Source organism: Trichosurus vulpecula, chromosome 1 (genome assembly GCF_011100635.1).
Source record: "Trichosurus vulpecula isolate mTriVul1 chromosome 1, mTriVul1.pri, whole genome shotgun sequence".
NCBI lineage: Eukaryota > Metazoa > Chordata > Mammalia > Diprotodontia > Phalangeridae > Trichosurus > Trichosurus vulpecula.
In genome coordinates, this window is record NC_050573.1 from 280035258 (window position 1) to 280062787 (window position 27530).

Here is a 27530-nt window from a genome sequence, read left to right on the forward strand (position 1 = left end):
CATAATTTCCTTTCTAGACAAGGCAACTAAAGTGTTAAATTAGGAGAATACAAGAGATGCTGTCCTGAAATTTTGACCAAACATTTAACAAAGCCTCCTATGCTTCCTTTCTGAACAAGATAGAAAGATGTGGACTTCAAGATGGATTTGGAACTGGTTGAATGACTGGACCCAAAGAGTAGCAATTATGCAGCCAGGCAATCATTTGGAGTGGATATGTCTCTAAATTTGCACATCTCACATTTCTTTTGAGCTACTTCAATGCTGCTTTGCCCACAGAGTACAGCACCTTCTTTGATGTGGGCACTCTCTAAAAGTCTCTGATGTCTCACAATCGATTCCGAAGTTCTTCAGAGAGACCTTGAGAATGTCCCTGTATTGCTTCTTCTGACCTCCATGTGAGCTTTTGCCTTTTGTGAGTTCTCCATCTTTTAGGCAAATGTGTGTTTCACATTTGAACAATATGGCCAACGAGAGTTGCACTCTCTGCAGCAGAGTTTGTATGCTTGGGAATTCAGCTTGAGAAAGTACTTCAGTGTCAGGTACTTTATCTTGCCAGGTGATCTTCAGAATCTTCCTAAGACAATTCAAATGGAATCAGTTCAGTTTCCTGTCCTGGCACTGGTATACTGTCCAGGTTTCACAGGAATACAACAAAGAGGTCAGTAGACCTCTGTAGACCTCCAGTTTGGTAGGCAGTCTAGTACCTCTTGTACTTCCCAAACACTGAGCTAGCTCTGGCAATGTGTGTCAACCTCATTATCAGTGTTTACATCCCTGGAAAGTATACTGCCAAGGTAAGCGAACCTAGCCACAGCATTCATGTTTTCTCCATTTGCTGTAACCAGTGGTTCCATGTATGGATGGTGTGGTGCTGGCTGGTGGAGAACCTCTGTCTTCTTGATGTTAATTGTTAGGTCAAAATTCACACAAGCAGCAGAGAATCAATCCATACTTTGTTGCATCTCAGCCTCAAAGGCTTCATTGATGGACACAAAGAGACATATTTTGGACATGTCCAACTTGAGAACTCATTGTATTTGACTATGCATGTTTATTACAAGGGTTTTGTTTTTCTTTCTTTTTTTCAGCTGGGAAAGAGTTGTGAAGAGGAATCAATAAAACCTTCTCCCTTTTCCCCTGAAAAAAGAAGATAAAGCAAAGAGGATCATTTCAAACTGTATACGGTCCAGAAAACATGGCAGTACAACAATTTGTTTGGAAAAAAAATCTCAGGGGTTTAATGGAAACTCCATGTAGGTCAATGGTATTACAAGGCACAAAAAAAATAAAAAGCCAAAGCCCCCTTAGGCTATATTAAGAGCTACATAATGTCCAGGGAGTTAGTGGTCCTGCTGAATTCTGCCTAGATCACCCCTCATTTAGAGTACTGTGTTCAGTGTATCTTAGGAAAGATATAGAAAGCCCAAAAAGTGTGATGAGGAGTCCACAAGGACAAGAGCCACAGCAGTCTTCAAATATTGGAAACACTGTCAGGTGGAAGAGGGACTGAACTTACTCTGCTTGGCCATAGAGAGTGGGAGCAATGGATAGTTTGATGTACCATAGAACTTCCTAACAATTAGTTGTTGAAAAATATGCTTAACTGCCTCAGCTAGGTGTCACAGGGAATAGAATTCAAATCCATCCTCAGACACACACTGTGTGAACCTGGGCAAATCACTTAACCCTGTTTGCCCCAGTTTCCTCATCCATAGAATGAGCTGGAGAAGGAAATGGCAAACCACTCCGGTATCTTTGCCAAGAAAATCCTAAATGGGGTCACAAAGAGTTGGGCAGCACTGAAACAAATAAACACCACCAACAACAACAATACAATACTTCACTGCCTCATGAGGGAGAAGTTTTCCCACTCACTGGTGGTCTTCAAGCAGAGGCTAGACGAGGGATATTCCTATGGAGACGTCTTAGTCTGGATTAGATTTGATTGGTTGGTGTTTGAGGTTTCTTTTATGAATAAGTTCTCAAGGAATTCTGACGCTTCTAAAATTCCAAAGATATTAGTTCCTCACAAATATGGAAAATGACATCTCTCTCACAAGAAGGAACCACAGACTCCTTCATTTTTTTCACTCCTTAAGCTTGTAATAGCACATTAGCCAAAAGCATTCCTTTAGTAGGACTAAATCAATGGTCCATAAGGAAGCATTGGTGCCTTCTTTCACTATTTATCAAGAGAAAATACCTTCTTCTGAGGATATTAGTGGCTTTGTTCTATATATCTAAAAAATGGCCCTCTCAGAGGTCTCTGTGTTCAGCCTGCATCCCACTCCCCTGCATGGGCTACTGATCAAATAGAAAATTTTCCCCCTCATTTCTCAATTAAGGCAAATGGCAACCATCCATAGTCCACCTCCTTAGTCAGGTTAAGGCCACTCTTACACACAACACAAGGTCCCTTCCTTCCCCTCCTCTTCTTCCATTTGCATGTTACAAACTACCCCTGGGCATTAAGACAACATGACATAAGAATATATTTTCTAAATTTGCATAAAATGAGAACTTCACAGATGGGCAACACATGCTTCCCATAAGTCCAGTGTGAAAATGGCTCTATATCACTTGTCGCTATACACATTCTTTCCACATTTCTGGCACATGTACATCTTAAACAAACAGGAATTGCGACAAGAAAAACAGATGGGCAACCAAAAAAAAAAGTTTCCAAGGCACGCATCCCAAAATTCTTCCTTGAACATGGTACTACACCACTTGTCACAATAAAATCTGAAAGAACTTTGGGTATTAAACAGAAAAGTCTCTGCTGGAGAGCAGAGCACAAGATATGCATTTCCATAACTCAGCAAGACATGTGGAAACACCTTTGCCTCCCCCAATGGTTGGGTGACAAGTTCCAATCCTTCCTCTGGCATCTCAGCTGCTCTGCCGAGTTCGTGGGGAGGTGGACTGAAATAGTAAAGTAAAGGGATCTGAGTTTTCAAGGTGGAAAGAACTAGAGAAACCATTCTGAGCACTGTTTCTTTTTGCTTGTGCACGTATGCCGAGAAATGTCATAACTAGCGAGTAGCAATGGTCGAAAACATATTTTATCCTCCACACATTGTCAAGCCTAGCTGTTGATTTTTATTCTGAAGCTCTACTTCAGGGGGTTATGCCCACCAGATATAGGCACCCTCCTATTGATCTGCATTCTGTAGTGATCCTAGCAAAGGTCTCCGTGGCTGAGTCTTCCAAGGGAATATGAATTATGAGCTTTACCTCCATCCCTAAAAACAAGGGGCTCCACAAGAGATGTCAGTGTTCAAAACAGGTAGAAGGGCAGGCTTGTCAGTCAATAAGTATTTATTAAGCACTTAGCATGTGCCAGTGACTGTGCTAAGTGCTGGGGTTATAAATAAAGACATAAAAGTCCCTGCTTTCAAGAAGTCCACATTCTAATAGGAGCAATAGCATGTAAATAAAATGGAGGGTGATTTCAAAAGAAAGGGGCTAGCAGCCATGGGAAGAGAAAAAGGCTTCCTGCAGAAGGTAGGATTTGACCTGAGTCTTGAAGAAAGCCAGGAACACTAAAGGGCAGAAGCGGCACCATCCGTAGAGGATCGGGGGAAAAAGGCATTAAGAAGTCTGAGAGAACTCTCTTTCCAACTCTAACTTGATATGATTCAACACATATTTGTGTGTGACTTATGTGTCCCCATACTACCTGTACAATATTGTCTGAAATGATTTTCCAGGTAAAATAAAGCTATTATCACCTTTATGGTTTTTGTATCTTGACTCTTCCCTTTGGACTTCTCCCCGACTGTTCTCATTGATCTCCCTCACCAGAATTTTACCAAAGAGGGTGGGTAGAGGGGAAGACATAGAAAATTTTTCAATTCAGCAGTTTAGGACACATTTATAAATCATGAAGCTAATATTTGCAAAGGACTTACTAGCTGTGGGACCCTGGACAAATCACTTAACCACTGTGTGCCATAGGCAGCTCTTCAGGACTTACCTACAAAGTCACAGATGGGTTGCAATCTGCATTGATGATGAGTTCCCTACACTGAGGAAATTGCAGGTCCTTCACATGGTCCTATATGCTCAAGATCATAAGTTCAGAGCTGGACTGGATCTTAGAAGACATCTAATATAACCAACTCCCCCACCCCCATTTTACAGATGAGGAAACTGAGAACAGAGAGGTGGCATTACTTACCCATTGTCATGTAGATAGTAAATAGGAAAGTCAAAATTTGAGTCCCAGGTCTCCTGATTCCAAATCTAATACCCTTCCCACTGTCCCTTTGGGGAATTATTCTAGGCAATGGGGATGCCATTATATGAAATGAAATATATTCCTCCTAGGATAATGAAAATTCTTCAAGAGCAGGTAATGTTTCATTTTTAATTTTCTATCCCAACTACACAGAGCCTTGCATATAGTAAGCATTTAATAATATAAATGTTTGTTGAATTGATGCTCTTAACAGATAAGCAAATACCACTCATTATAATGTAAGACAAAGAATCACTAGAGAAACAAGGGAAGGCTTCATAGAGGAGCTAGTAAGAATTTGGAAAGATGAAGTAGAGTGGAAACGTATTTCATGCATGGGGGATGATGGTGGGTGCAAGCATAAAGGTAAGAGAAGAGATGTCAAGTATTAAAAATAGCTTGTGGTGTAATTTCATTAGAACAAATTGTTTGTGAAGAACCAGAAATATGACATGAAGCTGGAAAAGTGGGTTGGAGTCAAATTTTGTACAAAGCCTTGAAAATTGTGCAGAGGAGTTTGTGGTTTGTCTTGAAGGCAACAGGGAGCCACTGAAGATTTTTTGAACAGACAAATGACCACGGGCATCTTTGATTTCTTAGTATAAAGAAATGTTTCCATCTGTTGAGGGTACAGAGGCCAGGTATAAAGTATGGAGCTTGAGGAGAGAGGTTTAAAATAGTTACTGTGAAGAAGGTAAAAAATATCAACCGGGAAAGAACAATGGTTTTTGGACAGCAGTGAGGGTGCAGGTGAGTGCAGTATCAAAGGGTCAGACATCCAGAGATAGAAGGGATGTCATAAGTCACTTAGTGCTACTCCCTGATTTTACAGATTGTGTAACTAAGGTCTAAGGAGGTGATGGAGTTTGCCAAAACTCATAACATAAGTGACTGAGCTGGAATTTGAAACCAGGTTATCTGCCTTCAGAACTAAATAATATGAATTTGTAACAGACTCATTTGACATAATTTCACCCAGCAGCATTTCACAGCATTGAAGAAGGAGCAGAAAAGTTGGTGTTGAGGGTGGCCCAGGGTGGAAGATTGGCTGTTGTTGTTTGTCCTTCATTCTCTAAGAGGACCTGTGCCATCAGGAGGTTGATATCTTGACTCGCAAGTGATTTGGATTTGAGTGAGGCAGAGCTGTGCAAAGTCATCAGCCTCACTTTCTCCTCCAGAGTCATCAGAGTCCAGTGGCAAGACATAGGTGAGGATGAGTGGCAATGGCCCCAGATGCAGTGGAGACACTGGCCTTTTTAAGCTAAGATCATGCTTGGCAACAGAACAGGGACCAACCAATTGATTTGGAGTTGTAGGACATAAACCATGGAACCAAGGAAGGAAAGCAGGACCAAAAAAGCATTAAGAGACTGTAAGTATAGTGAGGGATGGAAGGAGCAGAGGTCATGTTAAGAATAAAAATTATTTTAGGAGCAATGAGTCAGAGGCAGATATGGAAAGATAGGAGATTTGTGATAATGTGGAGTGAGGACTTAAAGAATACTCTAGGTCATGTCATGTTGTGTCAGGTTATATTGTATTAAGTAACAGCAACAGCAATTGGATATAAGAGGAACACATTAGAATATTTGGGAATATTTTAGAGAATGAGTTCTCCTGCCCTTTTCCCTGTATCAAGAGGAGTGTTAATCAAGAAACATTTATTAAGTGCCTTTCTATGGTTAGGTACTGTGCTTAGCATAAAAACACAAAACACAAGCCCAGTCCTCACTAAGTATACATGCTAATTGGGGAGAAAACATGCAAATAAATAGGCACAATAACCATAAAAGCAAAGGCTCATCGATAAAGCAATCCACTATTCGTCATCTTCTGGGTGTCCTAGCTACTTTGTGTAGATGGAACCATGAGTAGACTGGAAAGAGATGCAAATTGTGGATAAGAGGAAAGCAGTCAAGGCCCAATCGAAATCACTGAAATGCACCTAATGTTTACAAAGATTTTAGGAAGAGATTTTAGAGAATATCTAGTGCATACCCTCTCAGGGCAGTGTCCTCTTTCTGTGTCTAGGCTTAAGCACTGGAAAATGCTGACCCAGTTTGATGTAGGAAGGCTTCCTAAGATATTGCACACTAACCAAAGTGGAATTGATTTCAGGGCTGATATTTTGGGTAGGGAGAATAGACAGACTTGATGGTTCAGTGGCTAGAGTGCCAGGAAGACCTGAGTTCAAATCCAGCCTCAGATACTTACTATCTGTAGAGACCTGGACAAGTCTCTTAACCCTGTTTGCCTCAATTTCCTCATCTGTAAAATGAGCTGGAGAAGCAAATGGCAAACCACTCCAGTGGGTTTTTTTTTGCCAAGAAAACCCCAAATGAGGTTGCAAAGAGTTGAATATGACCGAACACGTAGACAAACACTTATTTGGTAGGATTGCAGGGTTATACAGAACTGGTTCAAGCAGCAGCTGAGCTCTTCTTTCACTGTTGCTTCAACTTCCCTTAACAGAAAAGAATAGCTTTGGTTCTACTTTTTGATATAAGGCTACACATACACACAGACACACACACACACAGACACACACACACACACACACTCCTACATATATACACGTACATATATTTCCCTTGAGAGAGGTAGATAACACAATAATTTAAACACATCTGCATTCATACAAAAGTTCAGGAAGTGGTATGAGAGTCTTTCTTGAAAAGTGGTTTGTATAAGCAGGAGGAGAATATTTCAAATCAAGATGGGGTGGGGGAGGGGAAATTAATGAAAGTGAAATCGGCACCAAAAAGGGAGGAAGGGGTGCCAAAGACAAAATTTGTCCACATTACCTATCTAATTTGTGCTTAGGACCAGCTGCCCATGGAGGCCACACCATGAACTCAGTATCTATATAATATGGTATCTAACCAAATAAGATTCACCAATGATTCCCTTGTCAAGGGAATGCTGAATGATTTTGCCTCCTTCCACACATGTCAGATATTCAGGAATCCCCATAAGTCGGAACAATGATCACCCAATATACACTCACATTCAGAGATGCATTGTTGTGGTTTGTCCTTCATTTTCAAAGAGGACAAGTGATAATGGGTGATGTCTTGACTTATGTGTAAATTGGATTTAAATGAGGTAGAGTTGCACAAAGTCATCAGCCTCACTCTATTCCTGAGTTGTTGGAGTCCAGTGCCAAGACAAAACTAAGGATGCCTGGTGATGACTCGGGATGAAGTGGTAGACCTTGGCATCTTCGATGTCTGACCAAGCTCTACAAGCTCCATAACACATGCTCCGGCTGCCTTCATAGCCACTGGAACAAATTGTTCCCATCTGCCCATTTCACCAGGGTGAAGTCTTCACATACTTGAGGTATATACCGCCCCCCCCCACACACACTTATGGGTTTGTGGCCCTTTGGTTACCTTCTACCTGGTTTAGCCTCTCTACTGAGATCGTTTTACCCAAGCGTGGCAACTGTGCATGCTTCAGTTTCTTGGAGCCACAGGTGAGAGCTGAGTGCCAGGTGAACCAAAAGTGAATGAGCAACCCCTCATACAAGGTATTCTACTCCTTCTTGAACACTCTAAACATCCCAGAAGTGCATCACAATGGGACAGAAGAATAAGCAGAGAAAAAAGGATATATCTTATTTGGCAATTAGGCCAGAACTGGGGTGGGGTGGAAGAGAGGGCAACTCTTCTTGTGAGAAGAGTTTGGGACTGAATTGAGTGTTAATCAAGCAGGAAGTAAATGGTCAAGCCAGATGGATAATAGCATTACTCAGAGCAAGGAAACCCTGAAATTCAAGTGTGTGAGATGAGCCTGGAACATACTTTGTAAGCCTTAGACTAAGAATCTTGGATGAGGAGGCAAGATCTCAGGAAAACCAGGGAGATGATGGCATGCCTGCCTCAACGTTTCCCCCTCGAGTACTATCTTTATGGCAAGTGTTTATGTTCTCTACCTCCACCCTAACTCAATGTGCTGGTCTGGTCATAAGCTGGGGTCACTCTGCACCCTGTGATTCAGCTGTGCCAGTAAGGTTAAACAGAAAAATACTTTACCATATAGGTCAAGATTGCTTATCCACATACTTCAAAAAAGTCACATATGTGGTCTGTTATATAATAGAGAAAAAAATCCTTACAATGTCCTGTGAAGATAGCTTTTAACCTTGTTGTCCTCCTTATCTGCAAAAATAAAATCTAGAAGCACGGAAAGTTAAACCAGAAAGAGAAATCATAAAGGACTTATTAAAGTTAAACTGTTTGTATTCCTACATGGAAAGATGTTATTTGTAACTCATGGAAAAATGTTATTTGTAACTCATGAGACCTTTCTCAGTACTAGAGTAGTTGGAGGAAATATATACATACATACACACACATATACATATACATACATATGTATATACATATATATACATATACATACACAGAGGGCACAGGGTGAGTTGAATATGATGGGATGATACCTAAAAAACAAAATTAAGGGGTGAGAGAGGAACTTACTGGGACAAGGAGAAAGGGAGAGGCACAATGAGGTAAATGATCTCACATAAAAGAGTCAAGAAAAAGCTTTTACAATGCGGGGGAAGAAAGGGGAAGTGAGAGGGAATAAGTGAACCTTACTCTCATCAGATTTGGCTTAATGAGAGAATAATATACACATTCAATTGGGTATAGAAATCTATCTTACTCTATAGGAAAGTAGGAGGGAAGGGGATAAGAGGATGATAGAAAAGAGAGCAGATTGGGGGAGGGGGTAATCAGAAGCAAACACTTTTGAGGAGAGACAGGGTCAAAAGAGAGAAAAGAATAAATGGAGGGGTGGGATAGGATGGAGGGAAATATAGCTAGTCTTTCACAACATGACTATAATGGAAGTGTTTTGCAAGACTACACATGTATAACCTATATCAAATTGCTTGCCTTCTCAATGAGGGCTGGTGGGGAGGGAGGAGGGAAGAGAATTTGGAACTCCAAATTTTAAAAATGAATGTTAAAAAGTTTTTACATGCAACTGGGAAATAAGATATACACAAAATGGGGTATAGAAATCTACCTTGCCCTACAGGACCATAGAAGTGAAGGGGATAAGAGAAGGGGAGTAATAGAATGGAGAGCAGATTGGGGGAAGGGGTAATCAGAATGCATGCTGTCTTGAGGTGGGGAGAGGGGAGAGACAGGGGAGGAAATTTGGAACTCAAAATCTTGTGGAAGCAAATGTTGGAAACTAAAAATAAATTAATAAATAAAAAGAAAAAAAAATTCTAGGGTCCCATTGGGCACCATTTCAATGACTGTAGCTTTTCTTATTAACAAGTACTATATCAGTAAGGCAAGATTCATGTCCTCAAGGATGACCATGAACATGGCTATATGGTTAGGAATCACAAAGTATAAAACCTCTCTAGGTAGAAGGCAGAGGAAGTATAACATTTATTTAGACTCCACAGGATGAAATCCCAAGACCAGCTATTCCAATTCGAGATAGCAGTAATTATATTCCAAAACCAGTAAGCCTACCTCAATGTAGCAACAAGGAAATTAGAACACAGTATTATAGCAAGGAACCAAGTCATCCTGTAACTTTCCCTTCTGCTAGGGCCTTCCCGTAAACACTGACAGATCCTAACTGTCCAATTGCCTGCATTCTCTCCTTCCCTCAGTTCTCTGGTCTCTGAAGTTCCTTAGCTTCCATTCTCTGCTCTGCACTCTCTCTGCAGCTCTGTGGACTCTGAGCTCCTACTCCTTCTCTTTAGGATGAATTCTGACTTCTGTAGCTCTCTGCAGATTCTACTGCTCTCAGTTCTGGGATCTCTTTATATACAGTCCTAGACAGCACCTGATTGGCTAGAACTCAGGCCTCTGATTGGCTGCATTCATGATTGACTAGAACTCAGTGCACATACCATCAGCTCAGGCCTTAGCAATTCCTTTTAGGGTCCTAAGGGCTTTGCACCCAAATCAGCTTAGTACCTAGTAAGTAGAGGCTTTAGGCTACTTACAAACAAAGATATAATTAGGCCTTCCCACCTAGGCCCACCTGAGACCTATCAAATGGGTGGGGAAGATCTTTGATCACATTAATACTACAAGTACTTATACAAATTGAGGATGGATCTTAGCCTGTTTCAGGCAATTTATGACTAAAACCTTAGTGGATATGTAAAAGGATCAACCTGCTCCATCATTAGTCTTTTCATTCTGCAACTATCAAGAGGCAGGACAACTTTGAGCTGACTCCTAGAGCCAAGCCTCTTGGAATTCTTAGTTTCCTTCAAAGTTTAGATCAAGTTTGGTCTTCTTTATGAAGCCTCTTTTCATCTCCCCAGTTGCTAATTCTCCTCACATTATCTTGTAAAGATTTTGTATATACTTATTTACATATATTCATATGTTGTCTCCCCAATAGAATGAAAGCCCCCTGAGGATTTACATTACATTTTTAATTTTGTATTCCCAGTCCTTAGCACTGGACCTTATATGTAATGGACCTTAATAAATGCTTGTTGGTTGACTGGTTCATTATCCATACTGTCTTCCTAATGTATGTGCTTCTAACTGCAAGAATATTTGTTCTCCCATACACATGTTTTCAAGGCATGGTCATTCTTCCCATTGGGGCTGTGGGAGACTGACATGAGGGTAATGAGGAGACTGTGTTTTTCTTTATTTCTTACTATTCTTTTGATTAAATATCTCTGAATTGAACTAATTGTGTCCTATCTGATTAATAAAAGTAAATGTGATGAACATGAATGGTGGTTTTGAGTGCATATGAATCCACACAGCACTTCACTCTGGTATAGCCTACTTGCAGGCTTAATATGGGAAAGAGGAGCACCAAAGGTGCTACACACAGTATAGTAGTTGTGGGGAACTTCAATTACTCAATATGAGTCAGACTAGATGGCCACTGAGATCCTTCCTAACATGGCTATTCTGTACTTCTATGAAGCAAGGGCATGCAACAGAAGAGGAACATAAAGCATTGCGCATTCACAATGGTAAGAAGAAAGGCAGGAATACTAAAGGTCAGAATGTCCTGAAACAGCAAAAAGGAGCATTTCAGTTATATCCTGAGACAGCAAAAAGGGGCATATCAGTTAATGGGAAAGAACAAGTTCAAAGAGGGCTAGGACCCATATTTGGGGTGGATATGATGATGATAAAGTGATAGAGAGAAGGCAGAATTGTTCAACTCATTTTGTTTCTGTTTTCTCTGACAAAGAAAATGATTTTGGGGTTGGAAGAAAAACAGAATGAAAATAACTAATCAGCTGGCATTTGATACCCAAGATATTTAAGGAGATAGTAAGAGAACAGTTAGCTCCCCTTAATGAGTTCAAGTCAGCAGGCTCAGATGAGCAAACTGGCCGTTGTGATTGCTGAACCACTATTAGAGATCTTTTTAAGGTCATGGAAAATAGAAGAGGCACCATAGGACTAGAGAAGAGCAAATGTCTCAGTTTTGCAAAAAGTAAAGACCACTAAATCTGAAAATTATATGCCAGCATGCCTGGCTTGGATACCTGACAAAATTCTAGGATGTATTGTAGAGAAGGTGAAATTTGGTTGGTCTGAAATACATCATCGGAGATAAGTGGACTGTAAGTCTAATGTGAGTGAACAATATGATATGGCAGCCAAGAAAGCTCAAGTGATTTTAGGAAGAATTGAGAAAGGCAGAGCAAAGATATTTTGGAGGGTGGAAGTGGTGGAACAGAAAAACAGCTCAGCTGAGGTCTCCTAACATCCCCCTCCAAACAACTTTAAAATAATGCCTCAAATCAAATTCTAGAGTGGCAGAGCCAATGAAACATCAGAGTGAGACATTTTTTTCAACCCAAAACAACATAGAAGTTCAGAAAGAGAAGTCTGTGACATGGGGGAGGAGGCGGTCCCAGAGGCTACGTAGATGAAACGCCAGTGGTGGGACTATGTGGTGGTGGTGACAGAAGCAGCACCAGCTTGAGGAGTTCTCAGCCAGGGGACCTGGCAACTGGTCAGAAAGAGATTACAGGGGACCCTATGCTAGCACTGGACATAGGACCAGATGCTATTTGGCAGCTCCATTACTTATACCCACTTCTGGGTCAAAGTCTGAGGGTGGAGAGGATCACTTTCAGTCCAGAGGCAGAGGGATCCTAGAGGCACAACTGTTTGGCAGCTCCATTACCCATACCCAATTCAGGGTCATAGCAAAAGGACAGGGAAGAGAAATTTTGGTCAAGAGGGAGTAGAAGCCCTGAAGGACAGTATCACTTGCAGCCCCAAGGGATCAGGGATTCTGAGAAACAGTGTTGTTTCCAATCCCAAAGTAACCAAAAGGGATCAGGGGCCTTTCCTGGGTAAGGAATGGTGTGTAAACCAGGAAAGCAGTGAACACACCTCTCCAGAGACCACAACTTGGAAGCACCAAAAACTACCAAACCCTCAGGATTGGTTCTGAAAACAGCCTAAAGATTGAGACAGTGTCCCCACCACCACCACCCCAATACACATGTGCACACATGCATGCGCAACATTAACATGAAGTAACAAAACAAGAACTTGGTTGGAAAAAATTGAGCAAAAAAAAAAAACAAAAAAACACCTGACCATAAAAAGCTACTATTGTTACAGGGAAGATCAAGACACAAATTCAGAAGGAGACAATGAAGTCAAAACAGCTTCAAGCAAAGCCTCAAAAGGAAAAAAAATGAGCCCAACAAGAATTCCTAGAAGAGCTAAAAATTATTTTAAAAATCAAATAAGAATGCTAGAGGAAAAGTTAGGCAAAGAAATGAAAGCAAAGAAAAAATTATTAAAAAACATTAACTGCTTGGTAAAAGAGGCACAAAAAACTGAAGAAAATACCAACTTAAAAACAGAATTGGCCAAATGAAAAAAGAGGTACAAAAATTCACTGATGAAAATAACTCCCTGAAAAGCAGAAGTGGCCAAATGGAAAAAGAAGTGTAAAAGCTCACTGAAGAAAATAATTCCTGGGAGAATGGGGAAGAGAGAGGAAAAATAGGGGAGGGGAATTACCTCACATAAAAGAGGAAGAGTTTTTACAGTGAAGAGGAAAACGGGGTGGGGGGGGTGGCAGGGGAGGCAATGCTTGAACTTCATTTACATCGAATTGTTTCAAACAGGGAAATACACATATACCATATACATGTACATTTATGTATGTATATCCATATCTATACACACACATATACTCAATTGTAACAGTAATCTATTTTACCCAAAAGGCAAGTAGGAAGGGAAAGAGAAAAGAGAAAGAGAAAGTGATAAAAAGGAGGGCACATAAACATAGGTCGTGGTTAGAAGCAAAATAGGCCTGAGAGGAGGAATAGAATAAAAAGAGAGACAGAAAGATAAACAGAAGAAAACAGTATGGAGGGAAATGAACAGCTAGTAATCATAAGTGTGAATGTGAATAAGATAAACTCACCCATAAAATCAAAGTGAATAGCAGAATTGATCAGAAACCAGAACCCAAAAACATGTTGTTTATAAGAAGCATGTGTGAAATAGGGAAACACACAAAGAGTTAAGATAAAAGCCTGGAGTAAAATCTATCATGCATCAGTTGAAGTAAAAAAGGCAGGGGTAGCAATCATGATATCACACAAAGGAAAAGCAAAAAAAGAGACCTAATTGAAACAGATAAACAAGGAAACTAAATTTTTCTAAAAGGAACCAAAGAGCAGAGCACCAAAATCTTTAAAGGAAAAGTTATGTGAGTTACAAAAGGAAATAGCCAGGAAAATTATACTAGTGGGAGGCCTCAAACTTCCCCTGTGAGAGCTTCACAAATTAACCATAAATAAGAAAGAAGTCAGGGAGATGAATTGAATCTTAGAAAAGTTAGATGTGATAGTCATCTGAAAAAAAACTGAGCAGGAATAGAAAGGAGCGTACCTCTTGTACATGGCACCTTCACAAAAACTGATCATGTATTAGGGCATAAAACTTTACAACCAAATAAAGAAAAGCAGAAATATCAAGTGCACCCATTTCAGACTGTGATGCAATAAAAATTACATTCAACAAAAGACCATGTAAGTAGAGATTAAAAGTTATTTGAAAACTAAACAGTCTAATCCTAAAGAATAAGTGGGTCAAAGAACATCATAGAAACAACCAATAATTTCATTAGAGAGAATGACAACAATGAAACAACATTCCAAAATTTGTGGGATGCAGCCAAAGCAGTACTTAGGAGAATATTTATATATCCAAATGCATACATCAATAAAACAGAGAGAAAGCAGATCAACTAATTGGACATACAACTAAAAAAAACTAGAAAAAGAAGAAATTAAAAATCCCCAATTAAACACCAAAATTGAAATTCTGAAAAATCAAAGGATAGATTAATAAAATTGAAATTAAAAAAAAATTGAATGAAACTAGGAGCTGGTTTTGGTGGGAGGAGGGGAGAAGGATGATATGGATAAATCAGTGGTTAATTTGATTTAAAAAATAAAGAAAACCAAATTACCAGTCTCAAAAATAAAAAGGGTGAATGAACCACCAATACAGATGAAATTAAAGCAATTATTAGGAGTTATTTTGCCCAATCATATGACAGTAAAATCGATGATCTGAATAAAATGGATGATTGTTTATAAAAATATAAACTGCCCGGATTAACAGAAGAGGACACAGAATACTTAAGTAACCCTATCCGAGAAAACTATATTGAGGGAGCAGGGCCTGGAGCAGGGAGCCCTGCTGGGGCCTCAGGTATGGGAATTGCAGCCCCTGTGGCCTCCACAGTCCATGTCCCAAGGCATGGAGGCAGCAGCTGTGGCAGCTCGGGGAACCAGGGGTAGTTCTGTGACCACCAAAGCTCTGTTCCTGGCTTTGAGGCCAGCGTGATGGTGCTGAGCCATCTACTCTTCTACTTGAAGCTTCTCATTCAGGTTGGTCATGAACCACTGCCTCCCACCGTAGGGACCAATGTGCTAGGGAGGAAGATCTACCTGCCCAATTTCTTCACCTATGCCAAATACATCATGCAGGAGGATGAGAAGAGGAAATTGTTCTGAGGACTGAGTCTAAGGCTTATGTCTAGTGCTCTCTCCACCCTGCCCTGGGGCAGGGTGAAAAAGGTTTCCCTTTGAAGGAGTTAGAATATATATCCAATAAGGATGGCATGAAGACATCACTGAGGAAGGTGGTGAAAGAGACTTCCCATTATGAGATGGTGATGCAGTGTGTATCCAGGGTGCTCTCTCACCCCCCGCACATCATCTCAATGTGCTGTATGATCTAGTTTATGGGATGGGAGGTAAAATATGGTGGTGTGCTGAGCTTCACTGAGGAGATTTTCAAAGAAGAAGAGTTGCTGGGGTCCTTTGTGGGCTTGATACCTTATCTCCTGGAAGATGTGATCTTCTCGTGGGATTGTTACCTCTTCGTTCACTTCATCAATGCCTACCTGGTGGAGACAGTTTCAGCCAAGCCCTGGCAGTTTGGACTTAAACCAGGTTTGTAATGGGGATTGCAGTGAGCATGGTGACCTACTCTTTCCTCCTGGTTGGGGACCTCATGGCTGTCAACAGCTGTGGGTTGCTGGTGGGCCTCCCTCCCTATTTTCCTGTGTTCAAGTCCTGGATTCAGTTTTATTAATCTCTCCTTTGATTTTCAAGATTTCCAATTTTGTGTTTAATTGGGGATTTTTAATTTGTTCTTTTTCTAGTTTTTTTTTCTTTTAGTTGCACACCCAGTTCATTAATCTGCTCTCTCTATTTTATTGATGTAAAGATTTAGAGATAAAAATTTTCCCCTAAGTACTGCTCTGGCTGCATCCCATAAATTTGTCATTCTCTCTGATGAAACTATTGATCGTTTCTGTGTTTGCTTACTTTTTCTTTGAGCCACTCATGCTTTCAGATTGGATTATTTAGTTTCCAATTAATTTTAATCTATCTTTCCATGGTCCTTTATTAAGTTTGTTAATGTCTTTTTAATGTCTTCTTAATATTATTAATTTCCACTTGCCCAATTCTAATTTTTAAGAAATCATTTTCGTCAGTGAGGTTTTTAACCTCCTTTTCCATTTGGCCAATTCTACTTTTTAAGGAGTTACTTTCTTCAGTGAACTTTTATACATCTTTTTTTTTCCATTTTCTGTACATCCTTTATCAAGCTGTTGTCTCTTTTCATGATTCTCTTGCATCCCTCTCATTTCTTTTCCCAATTCTTTTTCTATTTCTCTTATTTGATTTTTTAAATCTTTTTTGAATTCTTCTAATTCTTCTTGGATCTGATACCAATTTACGTATTTTCTTTGAGGATTCAAAGGTAGGCATTTTGACACAGTTTTCCTTTGCTGAGTTTGTGTTTTTATCTTTTCTGTCACTATTATAACCTTCTATGATCAGGTTCTTTGTGGTTTTTTGCTTATTTTTTCAGTCTATTTTGTGACTTTTATGTTGAAGTCAGATTTTATTCCTCTGTTGGATGGGTCAGTGCCTCAGGCTTCTTGCACAGGGTTTCAGGACCTTGCCACTGGGCTTTGCTGGAATAAGGGGGATCAGGGGCTATTGTGCCTTAACCCTGGGTTGTGCCAGGGTCCTTGGGGCCTTGCTACTGATCTGTGTTGGGGGCTTCTGGGCCTGCCTTCTGGTCTGTCCTGGGGCTCAGGGCCTGCCTCCTGGCTTGCCAATATTGTGCCTTGCTGGATTGCACTCCCCTTTTACCCCAGGGAGACAGATCTTTCCTGTTGACCTTTTAAGGTATCTTGGACTGGAAAATTGTTTCTCCTTTTGTTTGTTCTGCTATTACAGAATTTGTTTTGAGGCATTATTTTATAGTTTTTCGGAGGTGAATTTGAAAAAGTTCAGGTGAGTTCCTTTCTTATTCTGCCATTTTGGATCCACCTTCTTTTTAAGAGGATAAAGTTTCAAAAGAAGCAAATTTAAGCTTGGTTTGAGGAAGAAATTCTAACAAATCTGAGCCATTTCAAAGGAGAAAGGGCTGCCTTAGCCTGAGGAAGCTCCCTTTCACTGGAACACTCCAATAAAAGACTAGAGGAGGCCTTTTCAGGTTAATTGTTAAGGGGAATTCTTGTTGAGATTTAGTCTAAACTAGAAAGCCTCTCAATTTCCTTCCAGCTTTCATATTGTATGTTGCTGTAAAATTTAGAGAGAGAGAGAGGTGGCAGTGAGAAAAAAACAGTAGATGGTGCCAGCAAACCAGCTTAGCTAACTACACAAAAACTGAAGCATTCTCCTAAAACAAGAGTCCTCTGGGAAGCAAAATTGATTCTGATTTCTGGGACTAGACCCGTGGTAGCACACCATTTGTTGCTGTTCAGTCGTTTTTCAATCATGTCCCATTCTTTGTGACCCTCATTTGGGGTTTTCTTGGCAGAGATACTGAAATGCTTTACCGTTTCCTGCTCCAGCTCATTTTATAGAGGAGGAAACTGAGGCAAATGGGGTTACGTCACTTGCCTAGAGTCACGTGGCTATTGAGTGTCTGAGGCTAGATTTGAACTCACAAAGAGGAATCTTCCTGACTCAAGGCCTGGTGCTCTATCCACTGCTCCACCTAGCTACCAAAACAAAGACATATGTGCTTGTTGTTAATGTTTAGTCATTTTTGGTTGCATCCAACTCTTTTTTATCCTTTTTGGGGTTTTCTTGTCAAAGAGACTGGTTTGACATTTCCTTCTCCAGCTCATTTTACAGGTGAAGAAACTGAAACAAACAGGGTTGAGTGACTCACCAAGAGTCCCACAGCTAGCAAGCGTCTGAAGCCAGATTTGAACTCAGGATGATGAGTGTTCCTGACTCCAGGCCCAGGGCTCTATCCACTGCACTACCTAGTTTCCCCACCACACCATTAGTTTGCCTATTTTTAGCATTTGGGGTGGGAGGAAGGGGAGATGAAAGGGGAATGGGCAGCAAAAGAGCCGAAGACAAGAAAACAAATTGATATGAAAACTCAATTTTTAAAAAAATAAACAACAAATTTTCCAGAAAATATCTTGCACTCTGTCAATATTCTGGAGCCAATATGTATCCTATAGTCAACAAAGACAATAGACCCTCTATGTCTATGGCCACAGCATTCTACAATGAGAACTAATGTTGAAAAGAACGACCCTGAGTCCCTCTAAGATTCTCAATCACAAAAGAAGATATTTGTCTGATATACTCCATTTACTAACATAGAATGGTAAAAAATGCTTTTCAGGAAAAAAATGATTTCTATAATTAAGAGTGAAACACAAAATCTTTTTAAAAAGCTAACTTTTAACTAGAAAATTCTCTTGACTAGAACCCCTATATACTACACATTCAACTTGTGAGCTTAATAAGGTTACAAAAACCTCAACATTTTCTTTGCTGTACTTAAATATAAAATGCACCATTTTTGAAGCTTTTACAAATTTCTTATTCATGTTTTGCTTTTGGGATCATCACAGGATCACAAATTTAGCACTCAAAGTGATCCCACAGTCCATCTGATCAAACTCCCTTCATTTACAGTTATATCAGTATAGCAAGATTCATGACCTTGAGGATGACCATGAACATGCCTGAATGGTTTGGAATCACAAAGTATGAAAAACTCTAGATGTAGAAGGCAGAGGAAGTATAACATTTATTCAGACTCCAGAGGATCAAATCCAAGAACCAATACCCCCAATTCAATATAGTAGCAATTATATTCCCAAACCAGTAAGCCCACCTCAATGTAGTAACAAGGAAATTATAACACAATATTATAGCAAGGAACCAAGTCATCCTGTAACCTTCCCCCCTGCTAGGGCCTTCCTGTAAACAATCATTCATGTATCCTAACTCTCCGCTCAGCGCTCTCTTCTGCAGCTCTGCTGATGCAGGTTATCTCAATGTCTGCTCTTCAATGTCCTCTTGATGTCTGCTGCCTCAATGTCTTCCTCTCATTTCTGCTGCTCTTAGTTCTGCTGCTCCTAGTCCTGCTCTCAGCTCTGTTCCTCTTCAATTCTCTTCTCCTCTTCAAATCTGCTCTTCTTCAATTCTGTCTTCTCTTTTTATACAGTCCTAGCCAGCATCTGATTGGCTAGAACTCAGGTCTCTGGTTGGCCGAATTCATGATTGAGTAGAACTCAATGCACATACCACTGGCTCCGGCCTTAGCAATTCTTTTTAGGGTCCTAAGGGCTTCATGCCCAAATCACTTAGTACCTGGTAAGTAGAGGCTTTAGGCCTACTTAGAACCAAAGATATAATCAGGCTTTCCCACCTAGGCCCACCTGAAGCCTAATGAATGGATGGGGAAGATCTTTGATCTACAAGTACTTACACAAATTGAGGATGGATCTTAGCTTGTTTCAGGCAATTTATGACTGAAAACTTAGTGGGTTAATAAAAGGATCAACCTGCCTCATCATCAGTCTTTTCATTCTGCAACTGTGGAGAGGCAGAACTTTGAGCTGACTCCTAGAGCCAAGCCTCTTGGAATTCTTAGTTTCCTTCAAAGCTTAGATCAAGTTTGGCCTTCTTTATGAAGCCTTTTTTCATCTCCCCAGTTGCTAATTTTCCTCCCATTACCTTGTAAAGATTTCCTATATATTTATTTACCTATGCCCACATGGACTTAGCACCTAGTAAGTAGGGGCTTTAGGCCTACTTAAAAAGATGTAATATAAATCCTCAGGGAGCTTTCATTCTATTGGTGAGACAACACATAAATATAGGTACAAACAAAGATATAATCAATTTTTCCCATCTGAATGAGTGGGGAAGATCTTTGATTACATTAATGCTACAAACAGTTGAAGAAATTCACTTGCCCAAGATCATATGTGTGGGCTTTTAACCCAAGTCCTCCAAATTCCATTCAGTGCCCTTTTCCAATGCACCACACTGCCTCAGTCATTAAAATTAGCTTTCATAACCTAAGAATACACCAACTAATAGAAGAGAAAGGCATGTGCATTGAGAGGGAAGAGTGAGTCAACTTTCAGAATAGGCTTCATAGGGTGGTGGACTCAAAGTCTAAGTAAAAGCTGGGTTCAAGTCCCGCCAGTGACACATACTGATGGGGTAACCCTGGGAAATCACCTAACTTCTTAGTGCCCCAAGCAACCATGAGACTGTAAGTTGTAAAATAGGTGCTATTCTGCATTGTAGAGGGAATTCCCATATTGGGAGTTCACTATATACCAATGAAATTATAGGAGAGACAGAGAGACAGGCAGGGAGACAGATATACAGAGAGACAGAGAGAGAGACAGAAAAAGATACAGAGAGACAGCGACAAGGCAGAAAGATATAGAGAAAGGCAGAGAAAGAAACAAGGAGACAGATATATAGACAGCTGCAGACAGACAGAGACAGAGATACAGAAAGACAAAGAGAGATAAAGACATAGAGATGGGAAAACAGAGATAGAGAGATAGAAATAGAGACAGAGACAGACAGAAACAAAGAAACAGACACAGAGATAGAGAGACAAAAAGACAAGTGAGTAGAAAAGCAGAGACACAAAGACATAGAAAGACAGAGACAAAGAATTAGAGACAGACAGATGTAATGGTCATAGAACTAGTCTCCAAATCAAGGAGACCTGGATTCAAGCCCTACCTCCGACACACACAGGCTGGTATGACTTAGAGCAAATGACTTAACCTCTCAATATCCCAGGCATTTCCCTGAGGCCATAAATTGTAAAACAGGTGCATATCTTCATTGATAGAGAAATTTCCTCATCCCAGAATTGCCTATTACCAATGAAATCCAAAGTCTAGTTTTGTTGTTGTTTAATTTTTAAGCCAGCTTTGGATGAAAAATATTGCCACAGATGAATTATAATAGAGATAACACATGCTGAACCATCTTGGCAACCTCAGAAGAGCCATTTTAGGGTGGTCGATTAGCCAGTCAGTCTCTACAAAATGTTGGCTGCCAGTGTGTACGGCTTAGGGGCAATTCAGAGTAGTATGAGATATATTCTCTATTTTTAAAAGAATGCATAAAGTCAATAATCTTAGAACGATTAAAAAATTAACTCTTCCTAATCCTGGAGGTACTTAAATATGGGAATAGTGGGAATTTGTAGATTCAGACTATTAGAACTTGAAGGAAAATTAAAGATCATTTAGTCAAACGCTCTTATTTTACAGAGAAGGAAACACAGTCCCAGAGAGGTGAAATGGTTTGTTTAGGACAAAAAGTGGTTCAGCCAAAAGTAGAGAGGATCAGATAACTTCAGAGGTCCTTTCCAACACTCTGAATATGAGCCGATGACACTAGGTCTTCTAGTCCCTGGGAATACTGTGTTTTCAATCATACTATTCAATCATACCTTCAATAAAGGACATGGTTTTGACAATGCCTCTTAGTATCCTGATTTTCAGAGAAATTGAGTTCCTTTATTCATCAATTTGGCACACCTTTCAAATCCAAATGTGCTTTAGAAAATAATTCCTTCTCTGGGTATAGAAGGGTGTTTAGATTTATGGGAATGGAAGGATAGGGGAGGGAACCTTGGAGGCGGGTAGGCAAGTAATAGGAGGGCAAGGTAGTCGGTAGAAGTAAAGTAGAGGAATCAGGAGGGATAGGAAACAAGAGATATGCACAAATATAAAAACAAAGATCAGGAGTAGAATTTTTTTTGGAAAGTGTATGTCTATATATGTACAAATATATGTATATGTGTATGTATATATCTAAAGTTATAGAGAAATATATCTAAACTTTATTGTAGCCTTCAGGGAGGGGGGTAGGAGGAGGAAAAAAAGAACAAAGTAAAAAAGTACACAGAGAACAAAAGAAAACTCATGAGGAAGCAAATAAAAGATGGACAATCCTCAACACAACATGTATTATTTATCATACAGGCTTTCTTGAAATGAAAATCTATTGTTACATATTTTGAATCCTCTCTTACGTTCTGCTATGCATATGACATGTTTTTTTTTCTTTCTTATTTTGTAAGCAAAATTAAAGAAAAATATACCAAAAACTAAAAAAGTAAATAATTATAGATAGAAACCTTTAAAAAATAAAATAACAAATAACAAAAAAAGAAATATAAAAATAAAAACTAAAAGAAATTTTAAAAATTAAATTAATAAAATAGAAAAGCATGCATTCTCCTCTATCTCACTAATGGAGAACTCAAGTACAGTTTACTTCAAGGTTGTAGGGTATAGAGCTAGAAGTTACTTTTTGAGATTATCTAGATTGACCCACCTCACTGCCCCCTCAGGTATGGAATCTGCAGCCTGAACAGGTAAGGTAACATGCACACAGGTCATACAGCTAGTAAATAGCAGGACTGGAGTTTGAAACCAGGGCATAGGATCATGGATTCAGATCTGGAAAGGGTCCTGGGGACAATCTAGTACAATCTTTTTTCTTTTACAGATGAGAAAACTGAGGCCAGGAGAATCTGAGTGACTCCCCCAAAGTCAAGTAGGTAGGATAAGGCAGGTGTGAGATTTAAACTTGGGTTCTCTGACTCCAGATCCATTGTTCTCTCCCTATGCCATGCTGCCTCAATCTTCCAACTATAAATCCATGGCTCTTTCCATTCCACTAAGTCTTCTTTATTTTAAAAAACAGGGAAACAAGGAAACCTAGGAGCAAGAATACTAATCAGGATGTGGCTTATTCTGTGTTCATCAGCAGGATTTCCAGGAAGCACATATCCAGGTGTGTGCAACCAGTACGAGGTCTGTGTGTGCATTTGCATAGATTTGCATCCGTTTTGTTTGTTCTTCCCAAGCATAGGTACTATGTGGACTACTCTCAGACATTCTTGCCAAGAGAAATGTACCAAGTTATCATCTATTTTTGATGTTATTTTCTCTTCTCTTCCTTCTCACCCACTTGGTTGCTATTGATGATTCTTAACACTAGGAATATGTTACAGGAAGGATTAAGAGAGAAACCAAGTTTTGAAAAAGAATGAGGGGGTAGGGAAAGGCAGCAAAGGCCAATAAAAATCTCTACCAGGCCAATTATGGACTCAAGCCAGTTTACGGAGCACTAGCTTAATATATTATTGGCATTGATTAAAAGCCAAACAAAAATACCAAAGTAGCCGTTAAATATTTCTTGACTTCAAGTTGGGGAAAGCTTCTTGAACAAACTGATCTTGGGTTTACTGACATGTAAATTTATAATCTTTTAGCCTGATTTGTAAGGCTCACCTAGAAGGAAACTGGAAAGGAATTCTTTGGCAAGTCCCTTGTGAGTCCATCAAGTGAGCCCAAAAGTCACAGTTAGAAACATTTCTGAACTAAAGCAGACCAAAAGAAGCAGAGCATTTCTTGCCAAGAGCAGCTGTGGTGATGGAATTATAACTCTGCAACATTGGACAACAGCTCCAACCCCACCCCACTCACACAGACATATACATGGTACACTGAGAAGAAGAGTTTAAGTAGTCCTTTAAAATAGGAAGACGGGTTCCATTGAATTGCAATTTGGTAATAAACCAATATTTGTCAAACACGTGAGAAGTGAATAAGTTGCAGACACAACTTCTATACATGTGAATCCCTCAGCTAAAATACATTTGAAGGGTGGTTGGGTGTGAGTGTATGTGTGTGTGTGTGTGTATGTGTATGTATGTGTGTGTGTTGTTAACTACTTTACAGTTTAAAAAAATAGTACTTGACATTTGGAAGTGAAATGATATGTGTAAAGCATTAGTCAGATGGTGTCTCTTGCTTTATTGAATGAGCTCTTTGGAGCTTGAATAATTTCATTCTGGATCTCAGTGTCATTACAGTTTCAAGGAGGGGGAGCACAAGTAATTTTGTTCCTATAACACCTGAAATTTGTGAATTCTTTTTTAATGATAGAATTGGTGAAACTAATGATACAGTGTAAGTCCTAAATGTGAGAGTTTTGAGTGGAGAATCCAATTAACAACAACAAAAACCTTCCTTGAATTAGAGTATATAATATTGAGGGTTTATATTATACCTTTGTTCCACATGTTTCCAGGGGTTTTAGATCTCTGTGACTTTGTGGGTTGTCATATACTGGAAAGAACGCTGATCTAGAAGTTAAGAGACCTGGGTTGGAAATCTATATCTGCCACTTAACTGCTTTGTGATTGGGGGGAGGGGAATGTATGGGGTGTTCAGGGAGTACCAGCACCTCTGGTGTGAGTGCTTGCTGAGCACTTTTCTGGGCTACTCATCCACCTTTGGTATCCACCTATTACCCAACTCTCACCCATGGCTTCAAGAAACTATAGTATGTGCAGTGACCACACCCCAGTAAAACCATCATGGCAGACAGGCTAAACCAGGTTAAGGGTAACTGATAGGCCTCAAACCCATCAGTGAATTAAGGGGATGTCCTCAAGCATGTGAAGACTTCCCTGGTGGAATGGGTAGATGACAACAATTTCTTCCAACAGCTAGGAAGGTGGCTTTGTGGAGCACTTAGAGCTTGGTCAGACATTGAAGATGCTAAGGTAATCCCCCGCATTCTGAGCCATTACCAGTCATCCTGACTTTTGTCTTACCACTGAACTTCAATGACTCTGGAAGAGAAAGAGAGGCTGACAACTTTATGCAGCTCTGCCTTATTTTAATTCAATTCACTAGCAAGTCAAGGATGAACAACAATGTGACTTTGGGCAAGTTGCTTGATCTATACACATGCTAATTTCCTTATCTGTAAAATGAAGGAGATGAATTAAATGAAATGTAACTAAAGGATTGAGAGGAAGTGGGCATAGTAGACAGAACACTTATCTTGGAGTCAGGAAAAGTAGTTCAAATCCTGCCTCAGATATCAACTACCTGTGTGACACTAAGCAACTTATTTTTCCTCACAGATGCTCAATTTCCTCATCTATAAAATGGAGATTATAATATTTGTACCACCTACCTACAGAGGTTGCTGTAAACTTTAAAGCAATATGGCAATATAAGCCTTCCTTATCTAAGGTCCCTATTGCCTCTAAGAATTTATGATTCTCTGCAAGATAGGGAAGAATCGGGTCACAGTATGCAGCTTTATTGGTATATTCAAATTAGTGAAACACAGTTATATTAAATCGCTGCCCATAGTCACAAAATTTAGGAGACAAATGGACTTGTGGGCTAGATCCCAACACTGATATCAACATCTTGAGAACTTTCAGAATGTACTACGTAATATAACAATAAGTATCTTTTTACACATCTTACAAGCTGTTGATTGTGCCAAATTCACTACATTTCCCCCAAATGGCAGTTGGGCAGTTGGGCAGTGAGTCAAATCTGGCAGTGAGTCAAAAATATTTGTTGTGTAAATTTAGCCATTGCTGTCAAAGACTGGGATGAAGGAGTATGGATGGTTCAGCAAACAACAATCACTGCTAATGAAAAAAATCTCCAAGCATATATCCTGCTTTTGGTAGGTCAGGGTCTTTATCTTTGTCACCAAAGGAAAGCCTGCAATTTATTGATCGGTTCTAAAAAGGTAGATATGCTTATATTTAATATATATGTAATATTTCATATATTAATACTATGATGTAATGTATATCATATGACATATATAATATATAACATGTACTTTGCCAATTCTGATGAACATTATAAATGAGAAAATTTTAAAAATACATGGCCTTTTTTCTTATGTCAGTATATCTGGAAATAGTTATACAGGATTGCTTAAACGCAAAGACAAGCTGAATTTACTTATTAAGTCATGTTAATTAAAAATAATTATATTGAGTTAGTGGACAATCCAAACTCCTTTGCAACTGGGATTGTTTCATTCTTCCCCTATTCAATTGTAAGCTTCTTGAGAGTAGGAACATCTTGTTTTCTTGTTTTCTTATCTGCAATGTCTAGCACATAGTAAGTGCTGAGAAATCTGTTTAGTATTTTTAAAATTTAATTTAATTTATTTTTTGTTATATTTTACCTTCCAAATTGTCTCTCCCGCTCCTTTCCCACCCTGCACTAGAGAAGGCCACAATTTCACACACACACACACACACACACACACACACACACACACACACACACACATAGATGTAATATCATACTATGCATACTTCTATTTATCCATTCTTTCTCTGGAGGTAGATAGCATCTTCCTTAATAAGTCCTTTGTAGCTGATTTGAGTATTTATAATATTTGGAATAACTTAGCTGTTCCCAGTTGTTCTTTGAACAATATTGCTGTTACTATAAACGACATTACCTTGGTTATGCTCATTCTACTCTTCATTATTTTATGCAAGTCTTTCCACGTTTTTCCTAAAATCAACCAGCTCATCGTCTCTTACAGCACAGTAGTATTTTTTTTAAATTTATTTAACATATTTAGTTTTCAGCATTGATTTTCACAAGAATTTGGATTACAAATTTTCTCCCCATTTCTACCCTCCCCCCACTCCAAGATGGCATATATTCTGGTTGCCCTGTTCCCCAGTCAGCGCTCCCCTCTGTCACCCCACTCCCCTCTCATCCCCTTTTCCCTTCCTTTCTTGTAGGGCAAGATAAATTTTTACTCCCCATTGCCTGTGTATCTTATTTTCTTGTTGCATGCAAAAACATTTTTGTTTGTTTTTGAACATCTGTTTTTAAAACTTTGAGTTCCAAATTCTCTCCCCTCTTCCCTTCCCACCCACCCTCCCTAAGAAGTCAAGCAATTCAACAAAGGCCACATGTGTATCATTATATATAACCCTTCCACAATACTCATGTTGTGAAAGACTAACTATATTTTGCTCCTTCCCAACCCATCCCCCTTTATTGAATTTTCTCCCTTGACCCTGTCCCCTTTCCAAAGTGTTTGTTTTTGATTACCTCCTCCCCCATCTGCCCTCCCCTCCATCGCCCCCCCCCCATTTTTTTTATCTTCTTCCCTCTTCTTTCCTGTGGGGTAAGATTCCCAATTGGGTATGTATGGTATTCCCTCCTTAGGCCAAATTTGATGAGAGCAATGTTCACTCATTCCCCCCTCATCCGCCCTCTCCCCTCCTCCCACAGAACTGCTTCCTCTTGCCACCTTTATGGGAGATAATCCATCCCATTCTATCTCTCCTTATCTCCCTCTCTCAGTATGTTCCTCTCTCATCCCTTAATTTGATTTTATTTCTTTTAGATATCTTCCCTTCATCTTCATCTCACCCTGTGTCCTCTCTCTCCCTCTCTCCCTCCCTCTCTCTCTCTCTCTCTCTCTCTCTCTCTCTCTCTCTCTCTCTATATATATATATATATATATATATATATATATATATATATATACATACACACATAGATATATACATACATACACATTCACCCATATATATACATAAACATATATGTATGCATATTCCCTTCAGCTACCCTAATACTT

At 39.5% G+C, this 27530-nt stretch overlaps 1 pseudogene; it reads left to right on the forward strand.

The window, feature by feature from the left end:
* LOC118837113 overlaps nucleotides 1-24065 on the forward strand; it is a 69372-nt pseudogene extending 45307 nt beyond the window's left edge.
* The last annotated feature ends 3465 nt before the right edge of the window (nucleotides 24066-27530 follow it).